Here is an 8753-nt window from a genome sequence, read left to right on the forward strand (position 1 = left end):
CCGTGGGGCCACACCTCCTGACCCTCAGAACTCAGTTTACAAGATGGCCGTGGTCTCCGTGGGGCCACACCTCCTGACCCTCAGAACTCAGTTTATAAGATGGCCATCGTCGTGGCCCCACATCTCTTGATCCTGCAGATCACTTGTCCTGACCCTGATAGCCCCTTGCATTGTGGAACAGTTTTTGGATTGGTCTAAATGCTGTATTTTAACATAGATAACTTATCTATTTTATTACACAGATTTCAGACACTACATTTTTTTTTTTTTTTTTCTGGTTAGTTGTTCATAGTCCTGTTCTCCGTCCTGTGGAACTCTGCAGGTGGGATTCTCAAAGTGTTTTCTTTGAATATGAGTGTTTTCTGCTAATACAATACTTTCTACAAAATTTCTTAACCAAAAACCTAAATCTCCTGAGAATGTTTGCCACTGCTGCAAAAAAAAGGGTGAGAAACCAGCCGATTTTAAACAGGTAAATATGATCTCACAGTCTGTTTTTGTCCTTTTGGTTCATTATTGAAATTCACAATCAAATGCGTCCACTGCATAAACTGGGGTTAAAAGCTCTCTGCTTGCTCTTTCATAGTCTTCCTGCATAACTATCGTCTAACCATTTACATGTATTTTACATTAGTTCAATAATTTTTGTTCTATACTTGTCTCTGTCGTTAATTATCTGGATGACCTTGGACAAAAGTTACAAAATCACTCTCTATCTGCTCTATTCTCTTATTATCTGTCTTATCTATTTAAAGGGTTATGAATGGAAGAAAAGTGAGTGAAGTATGTGCAAATACAGTGAAAATTATACACACTATGCAAAAAATACCTTTTAAAAGGATAGTTATTCTCTATTGTGATGATTATTTATTTGCTGGTTGTAAGTTATTTTTGGTGGAGATTCATATATATTATGGGTTAAAAACAAATAATATTCTATTATTCCTAACAGGAATTGCTATAATAAATTAATATATTATTTCAAAAAAAATTATTGATATTGTTGATAATATAAATATGGATTTAATTTGTGCTTTTACTAAAATTAAACATATAAAATTATTTAAGTTTCACATTAATTTATGTGTTTAAACAGATATGAAACTTTATTTTCCTGACATAATTTTAAGAGATTCATAATTATGTTTAATTAATAAAATACTCTAAGACTGAAGCATTTAAGGCTTGTAGAGACTGTAAAATCAAAATTGATATTCCATACTTTATATTGGTTTTAATAACATATTCTAGTCTAGGGAAACTTACATAATATCAGATTAACTATTCCATCAATATTGAGTCAAATGACCTAAGAGCTAAGTATGGACAATTAGATGAGACTTCAATTGTCTTAGTTGATCTGAAAATATAAAACACCTTAGGTAAATGATACTCATGGTGTCATAAATATTACGTTGTCTCTCGTAAAGAGAGGAGTTTCTGATATTCTTATTATTGATGATTCAGTATTCAGTTTGCAGGTAAAGTGAGAAATCATGAAACAGATTTAGGTCAACTTGTTTGACAGAAGTCAGGCCAAGGGTGAAGCAATAGGTCCAAAATATGATTCTCAAATATTTCTAGAATCAAGATCACTGTATCAAAATAAAAAGGGCAAAATCCAAAAAGCTTTGTAATGATATGACTCATGATAGCATTTTTACTTCCCATTGATTCAGCCATTGCAGTACATTGAACTCCATAGAGACAGCACTGGGGCAGGTGAGAGTCGGATGGGCACTCTGCGACTCTGTGCCTCACAGAGGGAGAACAGCTAAACATGGGTGAAAGAGATCCTGAGAAGCTGAGAGACAAAATGTCACCATAGGTATTCTCTGTGCAAACTTGGGACGAGCAAAAGGGGAAGCACCCACATGTTTCAATCAGCTTCAGAGAGGTGGCAGACCATGTTTACTAACGAGAAAGAAAAATGCGAAGACATGGCAAAGGCGGACAAGGCCCATTATAAAAGAGAATCCTAGTGGAAAGACAAAAAAGAGGCTCAAGGATCCACCGCACCCAAGAGGCCTTCTTCAGTCTTTTCCTTGTTCTGTTCCCAGAATCACCCAAGAATCAAAGGAGAATATCCTGACCTATCCATTGGTGATGTTGTGAGGAACCTGGGAGAGAAGAGGAATAACACTATTGCAGATGACAAGCAGCCCTATGAAAAGAAGGCTGTGAAGCTGAAGGAAAAATACAAAAGGATATCCCTGCATACAGAGCTGAAGGAAAACCTGATGCAGCAAAAAGGGAGTCATCAAGGTTGAAAACCCAAGAAAAAGAAGGAAGAAGAGGAAAATGAGGAAGATGAAGAGGATGAGGAGAAGAAAGATGAAGAAGATGACGATGATGGATAAGTTGGTTCTAGCACAGTTTTTTTTTTTCTTGTCTATAAAGCAATTAGCCCCCCTGTATACAACTCACTCCCTTTAAAGAAGAAAATTGAAATGTAAGGCTGTGGAAGTTTTGTTTTTAAAATGTAAAGTGTCTTTTTATGTATAGTTAGCACATTACCAAATGTGTCTTTAGATAGCCCTGTCCTGGTGGTATTTTCAATAGCCACTAACCTTGCCTAGTATAGTGTGGGGGTCGTAAATTGGCTGGAAATTCAAAGCCGCTTCTTGTTAGTGTGCAGCACAAATTAGTTACATATGGAGATGGTGGTTTTCTCATCTTTCACCAGTTGTCTTTGATGTGGAATATATGAAATAATTGTTTTTCTGTTAACTAAATACCACTTGGTGATTGCCAAAAAAAAAAATGCAGCTGTTTTGTTGACATTCTGAATGCTACTAAGTAAATACAATTTTTTGTTTTTTAGTATTGTCCTTTTCATCAGTCTGATTTTTTTTTTTTTCCTGAGGGGATACTAGTCTTTTGCTTTTGCCCATTTAGGAGCACGTGAATTATTACAGTGTTTATCCTTTCATATAGTTAGCTGATAAAAAGCTTTCGTCTACATACTCTACCTATCATGATGGGGTAAATAGTTAAATTGAGGCAGTTTACGTCCATAACTAAATGCATGGATCAAATCTTGATCAGTTGACAACAAATTTCTCATGGCCCACTTATATTTACAAACTGAAGAGTAACCAATCTATTTACAGCAGGGGGATATTAGAGTCAAACATTTTAAAAGTCTGTCCTTAAAGGACTAATAGAAAAGTATCTTTATATGTAATAGCATATTACATATATGCTATTTTATCTTTATATGTAATAGCAGCTATATTTTGCAGTTCCAATATTAAAGAAGACCTGAGATTGTATTACCAAAAGTGTGAGCTTAAAATACAAGACTGCAGCCAGGCGCGGTGGCTCAAGCCTGTAATCCTAGCACTTTGGGAAGCCGAGGCGGGCGAATCTCGAGGTCAGGAGTTCGAGACCATCTTGGCCAACATAGTGAAACCCCATCTCTACTAAAAATACAAACAATTAGCCGGGCCTAGTGGCGGGTGCCTGTAGGCAGGAGAATGGAGTGAACCCGGGAGGCGGAGCTTGCAGTGAGCCTAGATCGCGCCACTACACTCCAGCCTGGGCGACAGAGTGAGACTCCGTCTCAAAAAATAAATAAATAAATAAATAAATAAATATTTTTAAAAAATACAAGACTGCATATTAAGTATTTAGTTGATGTTAGTCTCAGTGAAGACTGTGAAAATACTGGCTGTAGTTGTCTTTTCCCATTTATCTAAATATGGACTGCTCAGGAAGCTGAGACTCTGCATTATAAGTTTTTTTAATTAATTGGGCCAGCTTTGAAATGAAGATACTGCATTTAAAATAGGGTATATTTTCCTATATCATCTGTTGCCCCTTTATATATCAAATAGGAGAAAAGAAGACAAATTTTGCATCTCAGTATGAATTACTCAATGTATTTGGATATTTTTTTTTTACAAAACCCAAACGTATTCATTAGTCCTGCTTATCTACTTTGCAGTTTAGAAAACAATTTGTCAATTTTGTGTTTTTTGAGATTATTGTTTTCTTAAAGCGCCCATATTTTAAAACAGCGTTCTTGTATTTTTATATGCTTTTGTGAGGAAGTGCTGTTTTGTTATATCATTTTGGATTCTTTCCATTTGCATTTGCTTATGTAATTTCAGGAGGATTAGTGAACATGAGTCCTGGATGATACTAATAAACTAGTAATTGCAGAGGTTTAAAAGAAATATTTTAAAAAATTCTCAGATAAAAAGCTATTCTTCTGGAGTCCGAATTTAACACAATGACTAAAATATACTATATATAATTGAAAGAAAGTATAAATTATTTTTTTAAAGTTTTTAAATAATCTCATTTCGTGTTTTGTTCACAAATGCCCTCGGAAGAGTAAAAAAAGGTGTGAAAACTTTTTCTTATTTTTTAAGAAGAAATACTCTCATTCTTTAATGATTTATTTCAAATAGGTTTCTCTCCTACCTCCCTTGAGTGAAATCACATTATAGTGAAAAGTTTAAACAAAATCATAGTGGCATTGAAGGGTATCTGGCCTATACATTGTTACCTGCTGTCTCCCCTTCATAATCGGTGGTGAGGAAATGTCATCCCACCTTGCTTTGAGCATTGGCCTCTGTCCTGTAAGCATCCACTGAGAAAGAGCCTGTGGCTGCTGTAATTGAGCGTCTGTTCTCTTGGAAGTAGCAACACACCATGATTACTTACAGGGAGCGGAGCCATTAACCCCTTCTGACTTTACTTATTTAGCAAGCTCACATATAGTGCCTACTAGGTACTGTTCTAAGTCCATGATAGTTACAATCCATTTACTTTAATAACAGTCCTAAAAAAGACACCCTTAATAACCTCATATGGATGATGGAATGGAAGCCTAGTGAGGTTGACAAGCATGCTCAAAGTCACACAGCTAATACCGAGGATGCCGTATCTTCACTCAAGCAGTCACTCTCTTGAGTCCACTCGGGTGACACTCTGCCTTGGTGACTATATGCTCCTATTCACACCCCTCAGGTGCTGCTAAAACCAGGGACTCCACTGTGTTCTGACAATGGCTTGGATCTGCCCAGCCCTCAAAGGGGTGCCTTTGTTGCAGGGACACCTTGACTCAGCTCTCAGCTGAACTCTAGCAGGCCCACTCATTCGATTCTTAGCTACTTATTGGTGACACAAGAATGTGTGGGTCTATTTCATGCCATATGCAATCTATTTGGATGCAGACCCTTGTCTCTGATGTTCTTCCTGCCTAAGTACGTCCTATCATCACTTCTGTCCTAATGCAGTTGCTTCGTTATGCTTCGTGGACTCCAAAAAAGAAATGGGACAAACTTTCTGTCCTTTAGGTTTCACTTTCAATATATATGAAATGCTACAGGTATGGGGGTTGGGATGTTGGCTGGTGCTAAGACCCTTTATATCAATTGAGGCGGAGTCGTCACCTGGTAATATCCCTGTAAACCTGTCATTTAGACTTACCCTTCAGGACATACAAGGACTTCACACTCCTTTCTGTGGGGAAGAAATAGTCCTTGTATTCAAATTCTTTAAATAATTACTTAGGGCAAACTTTGTTCTTAAAGACTTTGACATTTAAAAAGACCATTTTTCTCTCCAAATGACACATTTTGGAAAAATTATTATTATCCAGTTGACTCAAGAACATCAACTACAATCCAAAGATGAGCAACTCTCTGCTTATAGTTCTTGCTTTCTCTAGGCTTACAACGGTATTTATCTAATGGGTGGAGAAAAGGTGGGATTATGAGATAAACGTGTTGGTTTTATATCTCAAATATGTGTATAAACCTACAATATGTTAGGAATCTAAATATACTTTTAAGTGTATTTGTGTATTATTAGTCACCAAATCTTCTACTTGTGTTTGGCACAAAATGTTTGGTACAAAGTAAATAGAATCTTATTAATTCAGCCTATGGTCAATTTTTAATGAGCACAGATATTGAATGACTCCTTCTAATAAGCCATGGCCACCTTATTTGCTTGGAGTATAGTTTACAGGTGTGGATAATTGGTAATTCATGGGCATAGGTGGTACAAGGCATTTCACACTGCAACAATTCAGCCTTCTGTGACAAACAGAAGGAGAAAGGAAAGCAAATTATTGCATCCTTAAAGCAAAAATAGAAGGATGATGAACTAAAGTTTACTTTTTTCTACAGTTAAGAAGACACATTTTTAGATTAAGTGTTCCAAAACTGGCCTATACATATCATGAGAAAACAAATCTATTTGACTGAGAAAGAATATAAAAATAATAGATTCTACATTGTCAGAACAACCCTGGTAAGCAACAGCAGAGACAATAGCAGCAACAATTTGATGGCAATTCTCCAAGATCTTGTTTTCCTGTTTAGAGCTCCCCAAAGGCCCCAAATGGTATGAATGCTTTATTAACATTTAGACCTCATGAGGTGGCTTCTTTCTATGGATAAAAACAAAGGCACTCAGGGATTCCAGCTCCACTCACATCTGTAGCTTCTGCTTTTGTCTAAAATTTGATATTTTTGACAATACACCCTTCAGCAAAAAGCCTCAACAGCTTGTGTAATTATTAACATGAGTGCTGCAAACCTTTTATACTATACTTAAGAGTTGCCAACCTTCACTGTCAGGAAAATCATGGAAAATTAAATTAGGACAATAGATGGAATAATGGATGGAGGGAGTGAAATATGCTGCTAATGAAGAAAGACTTCTCCCCCACCTTTCTCTCAGTTGTGAATGTCAGATCTCAGCCATAAAAGTGTACCTTATATGGTATTTTCTTTTTATATAAGCTGCTAACGATTTCTTGAGTGGCTCCTTTAAAGTGGTCTCTTTTAATACAGTGTTTCAAAACCACTGTTGCATTAACAGAACTGCTTTAAAATAGGCCAACTTTCAAATTACAATAAGGAGACAGAGAGAGACAGAGAAAGATGAAAAGGAAGCTATCAGCTCTGTCCTGTCTTTATGTATTTAAAGCGTTTTTATATGACCCTCTATTAAAAACTGCACAAAGTGACCCAAACACAACTATGCTCCTACAAGAACTTATTGTATGAGGCAATATATTGTTGATTCCGTCAAAAATAAAAACAGAGCTTTCCAAAGAAACACTGAAGGAAATAATTCATGAAATACTAAATATAATAATCAAGGTTTACTATATCTCTTCTAGAGCCTGCTTTATTTATTCTCTAATTTTATGCAAATGTTATCAATTTCAAATTAATTGTGAAACAGTGTCAACAGAAGGGGAAATTTTATAATTTGCTAATTAAGTGTGAATCATCAGTGAAAGACAATGCATTCGATTGGTTGCTGATATTATTTTAAAAAAAAAACTGGAATACGATTAGAGAGTTCAAAGAAAAGAATGTGCAGAAATGATTTAGGAAAGGATTCATATTCCCGCTTGAGGAAAACAGAGAAACATCCTATCCATCGCCAGCATAAACAGAGTTAACATTATATCCTACTGAGTGTCCTTGCAATCATTTCCAGAAGGTTTGGAAGTACAAGCCCAGCTAGCACTCAGCTACATGCGTCACTTGGTGGGTGGCACAGGGACAGGGGAGAGCACTGAGGGTGGCAGCATATTTGATTGTATTGCCCAGTCAAATGCATGCATAGTCTGGAAAAATAGTTCTCAAGTATCGCAGAATTGAAGCCTTCTCTTAGTATGAAATATTTTGTAACACCTCTTTTATTACACACAGAATTTCAAAATATACCAACTGTAATAAAAAGAAGAAAAAAGATTATGTGATTTATAACAAAATCATTTTATTTTAAACCCTCAAGCATGATCATGCTAAAATAACCCACTGAATGATGACTACTCACATATCTACAGATGCACACATACACACTCACATGCACACACAGATACGTACACATTAATAATCACAATAAAACCCGGTTACAAATTCTTAGTGAATCAGGAATGTTGTGCTGAGAACTGAAGTACCTTGATTATTATTGACATCAATTATGCAGTTTCTTGAAATTAACCCTAATCCTTGGTCATTAAAAAAAAAAGCTTATGTTCTTCTTTCGATATATATTATAATATCCTACCATGGCAATTTTAGTACATATCAAATCCATAATGATATTTTATATTTGAATACAAAATATTTTTTGTTATAGGATTTAAACAGGCTTTTCTCATAATTGATTAGCTGGGGGGGATGTTTTACATTGTGTGAAATACAGAGAAACTCTTCACTATGAAAATTTATCCTAGACATTCCAGAATGACTTACATTCCTGGCTCTGCCCATGAAAAGCTTTTGGCACCTGACATCTCTCCCCACCTATACTTGAGACAATCAAAACAATCCTCACAAATCACTATGATTGTTGTAGGAAATGCCTTCTTTCTTTTCAAGAATCAAAGCTCTAGAAAAATCTACAAAACACTTACCTGGAGTCACATTCTGTAGTTCAAACAATATGAAATCTATGGTGAGTGGAGATTCTGAGCTGCTGAGTAGCTTCTCCAGGGAGCAGGTGGTTGCAGTGGACCACATCTGTAGCTCCAGTGAGTCTCTGATGACCCTCCATAAATTGGTAACTACTGTAGTGGGTATTCAATGCATGCCCTGACTGGGATGATCCCATTAAGCAGGAAGACATGCCTGCTGTTAACTGCCAAAACTGAAACCCAGCTCCTTCTCGCTGCTACACTGCCCTCCGTCGTGGCACATCTAATGCGCTCTTTGACCTTGTTCTTTAGCTCAACTGTATGCTTCTGTTCTAAAACACGTTAACATCCCCCC

General features: G+C 36.3%; 1 pseudogene; it reads left to right on the top strand.

Moving 5' to 3' along the window:
* Positions 1-1874: 1874 nt before the first annotated feature.
* On the top strand, positions 1875-2360 carry LOC105505109 (annotated as a pseudogene).
* The last annotated feature ends 6393 nt before the right edge of the window (positions 2361-8753 follow it).

The sequence above is a fragment of the Colobus angolensis genome, unplaced genomic scaffold, assembly GCF_000951035.1.
Source record: "Colobus angolensis palliatus isolate OR3802 unplaced genomic scaffold, Cang.pa_1.0 Scaffold98, whole genome shotgun sequence".
NCBI lineage: Eukaryota > Metazoa > Chordata > Mammalia > Primates > Cercopithecidae > Colobus > Colobus angolensis.